This window comes from Bubalus kerabau, chromosome 4 (assembly GCF_029407905.1).
Source record: "Bubalus kerabau isolate K-KA32 ecotype Philippines breed swamp buffalo chromosome 4, PCC_UOA_SB_1v2, whole genome shotgun sequence".
NCBI lineage: Eukaryota > Metazoa > Chordata > Mammalia > Artiodactyla > Bovidae > Bubalus > Bubalus kerabau.
The window spans coordinates 6,420,035-6,437,415 of NC_073627.1; the positions used below are offsets into that span (position 1 = coordinate 6,420,035).

Genomic DNA, 17,381 nt, shown 5'->3' on the forward strand with positions numbered 1-17,381 from the left:
ATATTGTTATCTTACTATTATCTTCATAAGCATACGTTTGTCTATGATTACTACAGAGGCAGGATCATGGAGGCAGACTGACTTTTTATCTAAGAGCCAGACTTTCTGGTGGGCTTCCCTTGTAGCTCAGTCGGTAAAGAATCTGCCTGCGATGCAGGAGACCCAGGTTCGATCCCTAGGTTGAGAAGATCCCCTGGAGAAGGAAATGGCAACCCACTCTAGTACCTTTCCAGGGAAATCTCATGGACAGAGGAGTCTGGTGGGCTGCAGTCCATGGGGTCACAACAAGTAGGGCACGACTGAGCAACTAACAATTACTTACTTAACTTACTTAGACTCCCTGGGTTTGATTGCTGGCTCAATTCTTTTCTAGTTGTGTGACCTGGATGACCTTGGATGGCAGGGCTTGGACTAGCGGGAAATGAGGCCATTCGGGTATAAAATTTCAGAGGCATCTCATTTGCCTTGTCCCTGTTGAACAAACCACTTGTTTCTCTGTGCCGCATGCTAAGTGACTCATGGATATTATTTCCTCTCACCCATGAAAATGTCCCTGGAATAGTTGTCTATGTAGCAGACTGTTTCAATCTTGTATGAAAAGAATTAACCTGATTTCATCAGTAAACCTGAGGGAGAAAGCAACTAAGAACTCCCATGGATGAAGAAACAGGGGTGCAGGAAAAGGACTTTTCTTGGAATGCCTCTGTGTACTTACAAGTTGGCTCTTGCTTGAGTGGGACGCTGGAAACTAGATCAAAAGGCCTTGAATAGATCCAAAATCTTGTAATAAATAACCTATTATGGAAGAGAACCGGGGAAGAATATATATGTGTGTGTGTATATATACTGCTGCTGCTAAGTCGCTTCAGTCGTGTCCGACCATGCAATCCCATAGATGGCAGCCCACCTGGCTCCCCCGTCCCTGGGATTCTCCAGGCAAGAACACTGGAGTGGGTTGCCATTTCCTTCTCCAAAGCATGAAAGTGAAAAGTGAAATTGAAGTCGCTCAGTCATGTCCAACTCTTAGTGACCCCATGGACTGCGGCCCACCAGGGTCCTCCGTCCATGGGATTTTCCAGGCAAGAGTACTGGAGTGGGGTGCCATTGCCTTCTCCATACACACACACACACACACACATATATATAAAACTGAATCACTTTGCCGTACACTTGAAACTAACACAACATTGTAAATTACTAAATTAAAAAAAAATAAGACCTTGAAGGCCATATTAAAAAGTTTGGTGTTGGGAGCTTCCCTGGTGGCTCAGTGATAAAGAATCTGCCTGCCAATGCAGGAGACACGGGTTCAACCCCTGATCCAGGAAGATTCCACATACTGCAGAGCAACTAAGCCCGTGTGCCTCAGCTACTGAGCCTGCGCCTTAGAGCCCGGGAGCTGCAAGCACTAAACCCTTGAGCGTCGACTACTGAAGCCCGCGCACCCTGGAGCCCGTGCTCTGCAACAAGAGAAGCCCGCATGCTGCTGCTGGAGCCTGGCCCCAGCTCCCTGCAACTAAAGGAAAGCCTGTGCAGCAACGGAGACCCAGCACAGCCAAAAGCAAGCATTAACAAAGAAAACTAAAACCCAGAAAAAAAAGTTTGGTTTTGATTCTCTCTGGCTGCTCCATTTCTGAAAGTCCGAGGTTCCCACTTAGGAGCTCACACCCTCTTTCCTACCCCACTGCCCAGGTAATCCTTCTTTCCTCGATTCCAACCCAGACTTCATCCTGGCAACAGAAGTGAAAAGAGAAGAGTCACCCAGGGCGTTTCTCTGCAGAGAATGTAAAACATTCGGTGACTGGCTTCTTTTCCATTAGAAAGAGATAGTGTCCACTCTTTGTTTAAAAAAAAAAGACAGAGGGTTCTTCTTCCCAGCAGCTACTGACCTGGGGCTTTAAATAAATTTGCATGGAACCCCCTTCCAGCAGCATCCTGGCAAATGCCTCCCTTCACTGCTCTCCACAAAGGCCTGTATATCTTTTCCATGGGCCTTTCCGGCTGAATTTTAAAGAGGTTTTTAAAGAGTGTGTCGTGACGAGGGTGCTTCAGAGTCTTTTAAATCATAACACACAGAAGCAAAAGAGGTCCTATTTCTCTTCCCGACAATGATTTGCCCACCCTGTTTCTCGGGGCCCTAGCCACAAAGCTAAGAAACCCCACCCCAGATGGGAAACCTCTCCTCCTCCAATTTTCCACCCCACCAAATCGCTCTTCTTCCCTTTCTCTCCTGGGCTGTGCCCCCTCTTCCCCTCTCTCCCTTCTCTCCATCATAAAATAATAAAGCAGACCCGAGTGCATCTCAATCCCTCTCAATAGCCTGGAGAGGGAGGGGGCCAGCGGCGTATTTACCCCTAAGTGGATGCAAATTCGCTTACCGCTGATTTTCAAAGCAATGAGACATCCCGCCACAATATTGCTTTTCTCATCACCAAATGGGGCCTTTGCTTTGTAATTTGGCAAAGCTGTCAAGACAATCAGATCCGGGAGGCCGGATGGTGTCTGCCTCCTGCCATCCCTGGAGATGGATCTCAGAGGCAGACCAGGGGTCTCCGCTCAGAAGAGTGTGAAGGGCCTCGTTCAAGGACACGGACAGAACACCCGGAGACAGGCCAGATGCAGGGCCAGGATGGGCCAGCCCTGCAAGTTCCTCCGCAAAGGCAGCCCCAGGGAGACAGGGTTCTGGGCCGCCCAAGGAGCTGCAGAGAGAAAGGCCCTTAGATGCTCTCATGCAGTTCTATGCTCTTTTCTGGGTTTTCACAGGCCCTCTAGCCCACTGCATATCTGCATCACAGATGCCAGAACTGCCCCAGGCAGGTCATTCCATCTCACTGGGCTTCCCTGGGACTCTTGGTTTGCAGGAGACAGTTGGGTACTTCTGCCTCACATAGAGAGACTCAATTCCTAGGCAGGTTGATGAGAAGTCCGGGGTCACCGAGGAGGAGAAAGGGGTCTGGGGCTCTCAAAGTGGAGATAGGGGTCTGGAATTCTCAAGGAGGAGCAAAGGACAAATACCTTTTCTCTCTCTCTCTCTCTCTCTCTCCATTCCTTAGTCTTAGTCACATGAAAGGTTTTTTTTTTTTCTTTAAGCCTGGAACTGATACAAACAACTCAGTTTAAACTCTGTGCTAGGGCTTAAGCCTTTCCCTTCTCCAGGGGATCTTCCCGACCCAGGAATCGAGTCACCTGGATTGCAGGCAGATTCTTTACCAACTGAGCTATGAGGAAAGCCCATACTAAGGATTATATAACAACAATGTATCTTGCTTGAGGACAGTTTCTCCTTCTTGAAAACCTTCTGACTAATCTTGTTATTTTAGCATGTATATTATGAGGGTGGGTCTGGTAAGATCTTTCTATTGCTAAATTATAATCCTGTTAGCTTAAAATGTACATTATGGGAGTGGGTCTAGTAAGATCTTTACAACCTTGAAACATTCTTTGGATTTATTGTAATACCTAATTTAAAAAGCATATAACTCCCTTGCTAACACTAGCGAGGGGGGCACTCTCCGCCCCCTTCTGAGTCTGTGTCAGAAGCATTCTCTGTCCCTTTTTCACTTTAATAAAACTCTGCTACACAGAAGCTCTTGAGTGATCACGCCTGGTCCCTGGTCCCGAAGCTAAATCTTCTTTGGGGATCATGAATCCAACATCACTCATGTCTAAGCTATCCACATGTCCTCCAAATCTCTAGTCTTAGGACCTCAGAGGTAACAGACATGAAAGCCAATTATGAGTGTTTGACAATGCTGCTGCTGCTGCTAAGTCGCTTCAGTCGTGTCCGACTCTGTGCGACCCCATAGACGGCAGCCCATCAGGCTCCCCCATCCCTGGGATTCTCCAGGCAAGAACACTGGAGTGGGTTGCCATTTCCTCCTCCAATGCATGAAAGTGAAAGTGAAGTCGCTCAGTCGTGTTTGACAATAGAGCTTTACGAAAAAGAAATGCCGGCGGACTTCCCTGGTGGTCCAGTGGCTAAGACTGAGCTCCCAATGCAGGGGCCCAGGTTCCATCCCTGGTCTGGGAACTAGATCCCACATGCCACAATTAAGAGTTAGCACTCTGTAACTAAAAGATTCTGCATGCCACAACTAAGATCCAGCACAGCTAAATAGATGAATAAGTAAATAAACAAATAAAAAGAAATGCTGGTCCTCCTTGGGCTGGTGTACTAGTCAGGATTCTTTTGGTTACAAATGACAGAAAATCAAATCTAATGCAAGGTAATTCGGCCCAAGCAATCAAGAAGCAGCCAGGATTCATTTTCTACGGCTGCTGTACCAAATCACTGCAAGTACACTGGCCTGAAACAGCAGAAACGTGTTGTCTTAAGAGTCTTGGAGGCCAGAAGTCTGGAAATGAGTTTACGTGGCTGCAGTCAAGGGATGAGCAAATCTGCCTTCCTTCTGGAAGTTCTAGGAAAGAATTCACGGCCTTGTCTTTTCTAGCCAGCATGCCTTGGTTCGTGGCCCCCTTCCTGCAATGGCATAGCTTCAGCTTCTGTCTCCACACCTCCTTCCCCAATTCTGACCCTCCTGCCTCCCTCTCATACCAGGATCACACTGAGCCTATGGACAATGCTAGATAACCTCCCACCTCAATATCCTCAGCTTAATCACGCCTGTCATGTCCATTTTGCTGTGTAAGAGATCCTAGTCACAGATTCTAAGGAAGAAGAGGTAGACGTTTTGTGGGGGGATTATTCTATCTGCCACACCGAAGGGTGGATTTCAGGCATGGGTAGATCCAGGGGCTCCAATGGTATCATCAGGATCTTTCTCTCAGCTCTACCACTGCGTTCTGCTTTCCTTGGTGTTAGTCTTGCTCTCTATGCCATTTCAAATAGCTTCATTCTGCAGCCAAGGAGAATGCAGCCTGTATCTCTCAATATTGCATTTTAAGTTAGTGGATAGTTTGGGAAAATATAACTTCTTCCTTCTCCTCTCTTTCTTCCTTCCGTGGGCCAATCATCAGTTTCTACGCGGACCCCTCGAATTAAATAAGACTTCTGGGATGCTTGAAAGGAAAGATACTGGGAAGGGACCCGTGCTGCAATTCATGGGGTCACAAAGAGTTGGACACGACTCAGCGACTGAACTGACTGACTGACTGACTGGGAAGGGACTAAAACGCCCTGGACATGCCCAGGTGGGGATCTAGTCCCTTAACACGTACACAGTATTAGGTACGCATCCGTTCTGTAATCCAAGATGGTGATGCCGGGCACGTCAGCTACAAAGTGCCCTAGTAGCACAACTCGGTCATTATCCTAATCTTTTATTTCTTTATTTTTAATTAATTTGCATTGGGATACATTTGCTGTACAATGTTGCATTCGTTTCTACTGTAGAACACGGTGAATCAGCTATATGTATACCTATACTCCCTCTTTTTTTCGGATTTTCTTCCCATGTAGGTCATCACAGAGCACTAAGTAGAGGTCCCTGATTGATACAGTAGATTCTCATTAGTTACCTGTTTCACACTTAGTATCAGTAGCTTATATACGTCAATCTCAGTCTCCAATCCATCCCCCTTTCCCTGCCTTGGTATCCATATGTTTGTTTTCTATATCTGTGCCTCTATTTCTGTTGTGCAAATACAATAATCTATACTATTCTCTAGATTCCACATATGTGTGTTAATATACAGTATTTTTCTCTTTCTGACTTACTTCACTCTGTTTGACAGTCTCTATGTCCATCCATGTTCCTACAAATGACCCAAGTTTGTTGCTTCTGTGGCTGAGTAATAGACCATTGCATGTATGTACCACACCTTCTTCATCCATTCCTCTGTTGATGGACATCTAGGTTGCTTCTTTATCCTGGCTCTTGTGAACAGTGCTGAGTAATAGACCATTGCATGTATGTATCACATCTTCTTCATCCATTCCTTCCTGAATTCACCCAGGACACTCTTCTCTCTCTTTCCTTCACCCTGATCTATAAAGTGACAACTCAGTTGCTCTGGGAAAAGAACTTTTAAAACTTTCCCTTCTAAAACCACATTCTAGGGAATTCTCTGGCAGTCCAAAGGTTATGGCTTTGCACTTCCACTATCATTTTGATCCCTGGTCAGAGAACTAAGATCCCTCAAGCCTCCTTGGCTCATGGCCCCCTCCTAAAAAACAAACAAACAAACAAAAAACAAGCAAACAAAAAAACAAAACAAAAAACCTTTTTCCTTGAACTTACTTACATGAGTGCTAATACCTTTATGCAAAAATATAAATCTGGTCCTGTGCTTGGTGTGTATGTGTGTGTGCATGGTGTGTGTGTGACCATGGTGTGTGTGTGTGTGTGTGTGTACTCTTTTCTTTTCTTTGTTAGTCTCACATTCATACATGACTACTGGAAAAGCCATAACTCTGACTAGATGGACCTTTGTTGGCAAAGCAATGTCTCTGCTTTTGAATATGCTGTCTAGGTTGGTCATAACTTTCCTTCCAAGGAGCAAGCATCTTTTAATTTCATGGGTGCAGTCACCATTTGCAGTGATTTTGGAGCCCCCAAAAATACAGTCTCTCACTGTTTCCACTGTTTGCCATATATTTGTCATGAAGTGATGGGACCAGATGCCATGATCTTAGTTTTCTGAATGTTGAGTTTTAAGTCAACTTTTTCACTCTCCTCTTTCACTTCCATCAAGAGGCTTTTTAATTCCTCTTTGCTTTCTGCCATAAGGGTGGTGTCATTTGCATATCTGGGGTTATTGATATTTCTCCTGGCAATCTTGATTCCAGCTTGTGCTTCATCCAGTCCATCATTTCTCATGGTGTACTCTGCATATAAGTTAAATAAGCAGGGTGACAATATACAGCCTTGATGTACTCCTTTCCCAATTTGGAACCAGTCTGTTTTTCCATGTCCAGTTCTAACTGTTGCTTCTTGACCTGCATCCAGATTTCTCAGGAGGCAGGTCAGGTGATTTGGTATTCCCATCTCTTGAAGAATTTTCCAGAGTTTATTGTGATCCACACAAAGGCTTTGGCATAGACAATAAAGCAGAAGTATATGTTTTTCTGGAATTTCCCAGGCAAGAATACTGGAGTGGGTTGCCATTTCCTCCTCCAGGGGATTTTCCCAACCCAGGGATCAAACCCACATCTCCTGCGTTGGCAGGTGGATTCTTTACCACTGCGCCACCTGGGAATGCATACAGGTACGTAACTTTGTATATCTCCCCAACACACACACACACACACTTAGGCATAAACGTATATTTAACTCTACAAGTCTAGGAAGCTTTTATAGTTGTTTGTTTTATTGAATTTGGGGATATTCAGTTTCTTTTGTCTTGCTTCTCTTACTCAACAATACCTTGGGGAACTCCGCTGAACCCTCTGGTGTAGCTCTAGTTAATTGTTTTCAATAGTGTGTGAATGTAGTCTCATTTATTCACCTAGACCTCTGGTGATGGATATTCACTTTGTGTCCTCAGGAGACTTTCCCACTGTCGCCAACAGATGAATGTATTACACTTTGGCCCCCGTGCCCTGGCTCTCAAGAGACTCAAAATCTTTAAAAGCTTGTGTCAATTTGAAGAATATAGTCAGCCACCATTTTTTTTTTTTCTGACCCACCAAAACGACTTTAGACAGAGCTCAAAACCCTCACTATCACGTAAATGTGGCCACAGCCTTTTCTGTTCTCTTATGTTGGCTGATGCTGAGAAAGATTGAAGGCAGAAGGAGAAGAAGGTGACAGAAGTTGAGACGGTGGGATGGTACCACTGACTCAATGGACATGAACTTGGGCAAACTCTGGGAGGTGGTGAAGGACAGGGAGGCCTGGCGTGCTGCAGTTCATGGGGTGGCAGAGTCGGACCCGGCTGGCCGACTGAACAACAACACTATTGGCTGTTTGAGTGCAACTCTGCAGTGGGCTGACCAATCAGAGCTGGGTCCCCATACAGGACCCACCTCTATATTAGGAAGAGCTCTGGCTATTGGATGAGATGGGCCTCGTCTCAAGTTTTGGCTCCTCCGCTTATGAGCCAGGAGATTTATATAGATACTCACCTTCTCCCACTTCGCTGGTGGCTCAGACGGTAAAGCGTCTGTTTACAATGCGGGAGATCTGGGTTCAAGCCCTGGGTTGGGAAGATCCCTGGAGAAGGAATGGCAATCCACTCCAGTACTATTGCCTGGAAAATCCCATGGACAGAGGAGACTGGTGGGCTACAGTCTATGAGGTCGCAAAGAGTCGGACACGACTGAGGGACTTCCCTTTCCCTTCTCCCAGGCCCAGTTTGCTCATATTTAGAACAGGAACCTTGACCACAGGTCCAGACAGCCGAGAAACCCACAGCCCACGTGACCCTCACCACTCACAGATCATGAATCATGTTAGAGCTTGAAGGACAAAAGTTCAAATCAGTGAATAGCGATGCCCGGGGCAAACAGTGAAAGTCTGATAAGCAAATAGAAGCAGGCTGTTCTCTGAGTAATTGGATGCCCTGTGGTGTGTACAGAGAGCTGGTGAGTCACAGGAGATCCGAGGCTGGAGGTGCCCTGAGCCCAGGTGTGCCCTTGGCGGAGAGATTGGAAAGGAAGGGACTGATGGAAACTGGAGGACTTGAGGAAGGCATCCTGGGGCAGGGATGGTCCTGGGACTCTGGCCATAGGCTTGGGGTGGCAGGAACAGGGGGTGGCTGTTACCCCCAGGCAGTAAAGGCCACTCCCTGTCCTCTCTTCCCCCCACAGCCCACACTTTCCAAATGCCCACCTACTGATCTGCCTGAAAAGAAAGCAGAATCTGTGGCCTGACTCTGCAGTATCTTTACGGATGAATGTCTGGCCTGCCTCCAAATCCCTCTGTTGAAGATCTAACTCCCAAAGAGATAGCATTTGGAGCTGGTCATTGGGCTTGGGGACGTGATTAGGGTTAGATAAGGTCTTGGGGGGGGGGCCCAGGGGGCACTAGTGGTAAAGAACCCGCCTGCCAATGCAGGAGACGTAAGAGGTGCAGATTTGATCCCTGGCTCAGGAAAATTCCCTGGAGGAGGAAATGGCAACCCACTCCAGGATTCTTGCCTGGAGAACCCCGTGCTCAGAGGAGCCTGGTGGGCTGCAGTCCATGGGGTCACAAAGAGTTGGACGTGACTGAAGTGACTTAGCACACGTGCAGGGTCATGAGGGTGGAGCCCTCATAATGGGATTAGTGCCCTTACAGAAAAGGAAAGGAGATCAGTGTTCTCTCTCCTCCTTGTGAGGACACAGCAGGCAGGTTGCTGTCTGTAAAACAGGAAGAAAGCCTTCGCCAGAAATCAAATCTGCTGGCACCTTGATCTTGGACTTCCCAGCCTCCAGAACTGTGAGAAATGAATGCCTGTTGTTTACGCCACTTGGTCTTTTCTTATGGCAGCTCAAGTTGACTGAAACAGCATTCCAGCTGTTCCCTTTGAGGATACTGTACTGGGAGCAAAGATTATGCAAGTATCTTCAACATATCTAGCTCCAGGAATTGCATCCTATAGCCAACAGCAAAACACTTGTCTCCTCCACTGCCATGATCCCATGGGACTGTGTCCAGGGCAGTGGAGAAGTATTTAAGGTATTGATGGGCAATTCATATCGATGGAAAATTTGGGAACAGGTGGTGACGTAGGGCCAGAAAACCAGAATCTCCCCCATCTACACACACACCAAAATTTCCATTGCAAAGGATCAGATTTTGGCTTCCAAACCAACCCCACAGAAACCTACCCAAAGTCCCCCTCCAAAATTATAAGAATTCTTATTTTCTTCCTCCAGGCAACCTTCTCTAAGTCACTCCTCCAAAAATCCCGTCTCCCAGCATCTTCTATTACTCATCACTTCTCCCCCACCCTCAGCATCACCCAGACCTTGAAGAGAAGGCTTTCTTAGGGACAACTTGCCCAGGGCTCTGACGTGTTCATGTGGATCCTCCTAAACATGGCTTCTTACACATGGTGGGGGCTTAAGTTGTATTTAGTGAATCACTATGCTGTATAGAAGAAACTAATGCAACGTTTTAAAGCAACTATACTCCAATAAAAATTAATTTAAAAGCAAAATAAAAGAACTAACAGAAGATCCGTACCAGCGAAGAGGGAGACTGGGAACCAGCAGTTGCCTGGACTGGAGACAGAAGGGAAGCCCCATTCCCTGCCGAAGCCTGAGTCTGAAACCCATAGTCCCAGCGGGGAGGTGGGAGCCATCAATTACTCAGACCAGACCTTCACTCATTCATTAAAATCTCCAAAATGGGAGTTGTGTTAATGGCCAGGCACGCTATTCTTTCCCCTCAAGGTAAGAAGATTTATGGTCCAAACTTACATTTTATCGCGCACAACCGAATAAAAATGATCGATTTCCCTGCCCACCTTACAGCATCCTTCCACAGTTATTAAAGTCTCTAAAAATGTTTTCTTAAAAAAAAAAAAAAAGATTGAAAGAAAGAGCAGAGCTAGAGGAGACCAGGAGGAGATGGGAACTGCCGGATTGCTGAGAGTTATCTGTCTTGTCAGCTGGGGACCGTATAACCTTGATGTCACTATATTTTCTGCTCAGACCCAAATTTACAATTTGCCAGCCAAGGAGATGGAAATGCCAAACCTCTTCCTTGGATATGAGTGTGGGGAGAGAGGAGAGGACCCTGGCTCTGAAAACTCTTGACAAGACAGAGAGACTGTTTCTGAGCTCTTAGCAAATTCTCTCAAACTGGTAGGGAAAACCCAGCCTCCAAGGGCAGGGAGACAGTGTAGACTCCAGAACTCCAAACACTCCAAGAGCTCCTCTGTGTTCCGTTCACCGGTGAATGAGCAGGTTTCCAGCCCAGAGGAGCAGCCGTGGTGGGCTGGACGTTCACCTGTGCAAGGTAGGAGCTGGGACGGCAGAGCAGCAGAGGGAGGCAGGAACCAGAGTGCAAGGGAGGCGTTTAACCCACAGGAAAGAGCAAGCAGCACACACACCCAGCAGAAGTGCCAGTTGGCATGCAAACATGTTGATGGGCAATTGCACATCATTCATCTGCTCATTCTAGTAGGTCCCCAAGAACCTTTGTATCACCATTTTGATAATTTAATTTTACTAAGTGCCAAGTAATACAACTGTAGATCATCCATTTCCCTGGCACATGGGGAATTCCGTCCAGGCAAGGATAAGCACTCGGTCTCTCTCTCTGTCTGTCTCTCTCATACACACATGCACACACACACACGGGGTGCTTTCTAGAAGGGTCTATTGCAGTCTATTTTCTTGAAGGTGGTAAAACTGTGTTTAACAATTCCATAATTCAGAATCTTGTACTAGGTTAATCTGGCCTCTTTCCAAATTGGTGCTAATTAGTTAGTCTTCCTGGCCTTGTTTCTGGGTGAATCCAGACATCTGTCCCTTGCTCAAACCCCATGTCACACCCAGGCAACTCTGTTCTGATCTTGGAGATATCCTGCACTGTGGTTGAGGCCATGGGGCTCCAAGTGCGTTGGGATACGCTCCCTCCACCCCTCCTGGTTTTCCGAGTGTGTGAGTCCTGGAGGGCTGTCAGGGAGCATTTACCTGGCGTGGCCCGGAAAATGGCCATAAATCTGTCTCGGGCCATTTGACTCAGGCTCCCAATGCCAAGCTTAACAGACACTTCCATCGGGCCTGATGTGCCAATGATCCATAAGCCATTAGCCAGGCAGTATTAGACCTCCCGCCTTGGCCTCCTCGGAGGAAACTCAGGCAGAGAAGGGGGCAGGAGGGAGAGAGTGGGTACACTGGCTGGGAGGGCAGCGGAGGGGCTGGCCGGGCGGGAGAGAGCTGCTCACCCTTCCTTTGGTCTATCAGGGCCCTAGAGCCACGCAGCCCCTGCCCAGTCTGTCCTCCCCTAGACCGATGGGAAAGACGGGAAGCCAGCCTGGTGGGGGAAGGCCACCGCTGACCGACCAAGAGCCAGGGCAGCAGTTCAGGGCTCAAAGGAACGCAAGTGTAAGTTCTGCTCTGAGTGAAGGTGCCACTTCCAGGGTAGGCTGAGCACGTCCTCAGGCAGTTGGCCTTTGGCTCCTCCCACCGAGCCTGAATTTCCCTTCGGAGCATATGTCCCCAGGAATCCAGTCCTGAGTACCAGATCCCCCGTTTCCTGTAAGGATAGATGATGATGATGGTGGTAGAAATGCTGATGGTGATGCTGAGGACGGTGGCGTTGCTGCTGCTGCTGTTGATGGTGATGGCGGTGGTCATGATGTTGGAGGTGGTTAACAGTCGTTCAGAGCTCTGCACTTGTGACTCATCACAGCAACCCCATGAGATTGCCACTATCCTCATACTCACTGTACAGGTGGGGAAGCTGAGGCACAGGGCTGTTAAGAAATTTAACAGCCCCCACAGCCCCTAAATGGCAGCACCCAGGTTTTACCCAGGCTGCTTGGCCCCCAGTATCTGTGCTCTAAACCACTTCATTTATTGCCTGTCAAAGTGGCCAAGAGACCAGAGTCGAAACAGACAGGAGACAGTTGAGCTCAAAGTTAGCATAAGAGTCCTGGGAGCCCAAACTGGCCACCACTGCTCTGGTAGGATTGGCCTCCAGCCAAGCAGGCAGAGGGGAGTAGTTTTCCCAGCGAATCCTGATGCAAGCCCCAGACAGCAAAAATGATGTTTTCTGCTCCTTCTAGAAACAACAGTGTCTAAGCTGCTTCCTTAATCAGAGCCTCTTGGGCTATTTTCATTTTGAGGTCCAAAATCTCCTACCTCTGAGGTTCTTAGTGGCCAGAGCCTCAGCATCCTTCTACCTCTGCCAAATCGCTGTGCCAACAGGACTGGTCTCCAGAGTCCCCTCATGGGGAGACAAGGGATGGAATAGGAAGTGGGGGGATGAGGATGTGATGAGAAGTAATGAGATGAGAAGGGAAGTGGATGAAGGGTGTCTTTTTATTAAACTATCCATACACTCCAATCGCTCCTTCTTTCTAGAAAATTATGGACAGTCATTGAAAAATAAACATGCATACAATCCTAACAGCTGCCAGGTAACCGTGCATGTAAGGGGTGGCGATCCATTGCTATTCACCCAGGATTGAAGAAGCTCCATGATAGGTGTCTTAGTCAGCTCAAGCTGCTGTAACAAAATACCACAGATTGGGTGGGGTGGGGGTGGGGGTGGGGGGGAGAAGGGGCTTAAACAACAGCCATTTCTTTCTCATAGTTCCGGAGACTGGGAAGTTCAAGATCAAGGTGCCAGCAGATTCAGTTCCCGGTGAGGTCTCTTTCCCTGGCTTGTAGACAGCCTCGTCCTTCTTGCTGTGTTCTCAGATGGGAGAGAGAGAAAGAGCTTGGATCTCTCTTCTTCTTCTTAGAAGGGCACTAATCCCATCATGAGGACCCCACCCTCATGACCTCATATAAGCTGAATTACCTCCAAAGGCCCCCCCTCTCCTAATACCATCACATTACAGGGGGCTGGGGCTTTAACGTATGGATTTGGGGGAGAGGTTACATTTAGTCCATAGCAATGAATGTTCCAGTACCTGCACCTTCAGACTGTGGTCTAAACCTCTTCTCAGGGTCCACTCCCCTGCATGAGCCCCAACCTACCTGGATTCACCCATCCTTTAAGGCCTAGTTCAAACTTCCCCACTCACAGGAAGCTTTCTCTGACTGCTTCTTTCCTTTCTCTCATTCCCAGCTCTATTTAGAATTTGTTACCCAATTGAACACTTGCTTCTATGCAACGCTGTATTGATCTTTAATCTTGCAATCTAGATGAATAGAATATAGTCTATGGTTTACTCTGTGGCAACCCTGAATGAATTTAATGTTTAAATGATTAGGAAACAGACTCTTATAGAACTGCAGAGCACTAACTTTTACCTTACAAATCTGAAAACAGAGGCTCCAAGAGGTGATAGGACAAGCCTTGTATCACATGGCTAGGATGCCCAGATCTTAGGACCTCACAGGCATCCCCTAAAACCAGGGAGCTGGTGTTTAAGTTTGAGTTCTCCTAGAAGCATACCTTTGGGCAAGGATGTGAGTGCGAGTCATTTATTTGGGAGTAGGTTCCAAGAAGCATGGGAAGGGAGTGGAGAAGAGAGAAAGGGAAGAGAGGAAAGCTAATTACAGAGAATTAATGAATGGGTTTCCACTGTGTGCCACCAGGCCAGTTAAAAGGCTGCAGAACACACAAGGGATCCAAGGGTTTCTCCATGAGCTCCTGTAGTTCAGGGTTGAGAGACCGTAGCTTAAGGATCTCATTCCCATCGCTTCTACCTGCCATGTGGAGCTTAGCTCCCTTCCAGAGCCAAAGAACAGCCCCAGGAACAGGAAGGCAGGCTTTGGGCTGGGAAGCTTTCTGCAGGCATGCGGTCTGTCCACCACGGCCATGGTGACCTCCAGGTGGGTTGAAGAGGCCGGGGGCCAGCGGGGAGAAGCAACCTACAGGGTCTGCCATGGTCAGTGACACCTGCCAATCCATGAAAGTGGAGCTCATACCCGAATTACTCTCCTCTCTGTGTTCTGTTTGCCGGGCACCAGCCTCTGCTTCAAGATCTCAGATGAAAAGCTAAGACCCACTCCCCCTCCACCCCACCCTGGGGATATATGTTGTCATCGGGGACTTTGAAAAAACACAAGGAGAGACGGCTCTGGCAGTCTAGGGGCTAAGACTCTGCACTCCCCGTGCAGGGGGCCAGGGTCCCAGCCCTGGTCGGGGAACTGGATCCCACATGCCGCAACTAGAAGCATCTGCACACCACAACTAAGAGGCCCCTCTCTCTGGGTACTCACGGCTGGGCAGGGGTCTCACAGCGGGCACCATGCCGGTATCAGGAGGATGCAGGGCTAAGCGGACCCCAGCCCAGCCTCCTGCATCCCTGGGGGATGGGGCCAGGGGAGCTGTCAACTAGCGGGCTGAGTGACAGGCTCTGGGCACCAGGTTCTCACAAGAGGCCCCTGAGCACCCAGCGCAGACAGCTGTAAAGAGGAAATACGAGCAACAACTTCATCAGGTGTTTCACAAAACCCCGCACGCGCTGCTCCCCAGGCAGGTCGTATTCTGAGTGTGCGAAGCAAACACACCTGTCATCTCCGCCTCTTGTCCTAGGCGCTCACCTTGGCCTGGAAATACGGGCCTCTCCACCGGCCTGCTTCCTTGAAAGGCAGCCTGTATAGAGCCCCCCACCGCTGCAAACACACACACACACACACACACACACACACACACACACACACACACAAAACCCCTGGTAGGCAAACCCAGATTCGAACCTCCTCTCTGCCTCTAACAGGCTCTGAGCTCAGTGACATACCCCATTCCAGGCCTCGTTTTTCTCATCTGTACAGTGGGCACTGTGGCCCTTTTCAGCACCGACTTTGTGGGTCTGGAGGATCATAAAGACCCCTCAGGGATGCTCAGTTCCCTGTCCAGAGAAACTGCAGACCCCTGACGGACAGCATGCGTCTCAGTGTCTTGTCCCCGCGTCACTATCTCCGTCTCAGGTCACTGCCTGCCCTGCTGACACACCAGGCCTGCTGATGAAAGTAAGCCCAGGGTGTGTAGGTAGTGAGTGGTGCCCTCCTTTGCCTTTTCTGGAACAGGGATCAGCATCTTTGAGCAGAGCTACCTCAAAGGCCTGGCACAGAAAGCCCACCAACCCCACTCAGTGAGGTGCTGAAGCCCCGGGCCCCCAACTCCTGCCCTTTGGCTCCGCCTTAACAGCACAGAGGGTCAAGTTCTGATAACCACGCGTTTCTGGTGGCTTCAGGATGGAGGAGGGAAAGCTGGGAGGGGTGGTTCCTGGCCCCTCTTTGCCTCTGATCCCATGGGGAACACTGTTTTCGGATTTGGAAGCCAGTTCTTAGCAGAAGGGCTTTTGATAGGGCCCTACTCCCCAAATGTTCCAAATGGTAGGCTTGAAACAAAGAGTTTCTAGGACCGAGACCCCAGAGGCAGCCACCTGGCCTTTGAAGACACGGCTCAGATGTCCAGCTGGTGGAGGACCCTTCCAGGGGAGCCCACAAAGGCCAGCCCATGATGGACGGACAGATGTACCCGCTCCAGGAAGGGGCCGTTCCTTTTCCCTTGCAGTGTTTGATTTTTATTTGCTCAGATTAGGAAGCCTGCTTGTAGTCCTCTCTTTTGCAGAGCACATCTCGAACATCTCACCTGTTAGCGCTCCCCTGTGTCACGGCCAAGTGAGTTATTATCACAGCACCCCACGTGGGGAAGAGGCTGCGGGAGCAGGAGAGGGTGAGTCAAGTTCAGACAGTGAGACAGCACCCTCCCAATGCCCCGGACACTCAGTCCCCAGCAAGCCCTCAAATTCCGAGCCTGGGATGGAATCGGGGTGGGAGGTGTGGGGGCAACAGAGAGTCGAGCTTCCTGGGGCCTGGGGCACACCCGTTCCTATTGCCAAGGGGGATTGTGACCAGCAATTCGCTGGGAAACCGGGTTTTCAAAAAATATATAAAGGAAAGAAAAGCATAAAGGGGCGGAAGACACCCCCCCTCACCCCCAGCAATCCGGGGCAGCTGGGTGTCCGATCAACCCTCCCTTCCTCACACCTTCCCTTTTTACATCAACATTCAATCATCTTTCCCCATTCACTTCACCTCTTCCATTTTTATCTTACGCTGCCCATGAAAATTGGTGTGAAATAAAAAGGCAACTCTGCCTACAGATGTAATCAATTGATTCGGCAGGTAGCCCACGGACACCTAGGGAGGAAAGCCAGGCTCCACCGTGGACATCCTGTCCCTGTATTTTCTTTATCTACCTCCTTCCTTTCTGCCTCTCTGTCCCCCTCCTTATATTTTTCTGTCTCCTCCTTTTTGGCCTTGCTTTGATCTTCCTGTTATTTTCTGCTTTGCATTTAAGGGGCATAAACCAGCCTCTGGGTCCCCGCCCCTGCTTCTTTACCTTTATTTTGTTATATGAGAGGCAATGGAGGGAGTGTCTGCCTTTCCCCATCACCTCTGCAGGATGCTAGAAGATGCCCAGAGCTTCCAGGGTTCCTCCTCAATCTTTCTGGAGAGGTGAGGCCAGGTTCAAGATCTTAAAGGAGCCCAGCCTCCTAACCCCTTACAGACAGCTCCAGATGGTAGCTAAGTCTATAAAACCAGTCCCAGAAGGAAGTCCCTCCATCCTCAGGAAAGGAAGAAATGTCCCATATAGGAGAATTGTTTATTTTTACTCATTAAATCACTTACTAAATATACATATATTTATTAGGCATCACTACGGCCAGGCACTGGGGATACAGAAATGAACCAAACAGCCATAGCTCCTTGCAAAGTATGTTTCCCGGCACAGAATAGATGCTCAGTAAACAGAGGTCACTGTTGGTTATTATCATTCTAGAAGCCTTCATGATAGTGCAAGATGCCTAAGAAAGTGAAAGTGAAAGTGGAGTTGCTTAGTCGTGTCCGACTCTTT

The 17,381-nt window shown here is 48.5% G+C and overlaps 1 protein-coding gene across 1 annotated transcript in view; it reads left to right on the forward strand.

Moving 5' to 3' along the window:
* The first annotated feature begins 222 nt into the window (after nucleotides 1-222).
* RPL38 (ribosomal protein L38) overlaps nucleotides 223-17,381 on the forward strand; it is a 245,815-nt gene continuing 228,656 nt past the window's right edge. Inside the window, exon 1 of the mRNA XM_055575037.1 lies at nucleotides 223-226. The gene's annotated coding sequence lies outside the window, so the exon portion shown is untranslated. The remainder of the gene's footprint in view (nucleotides 227-17,381) is intronic.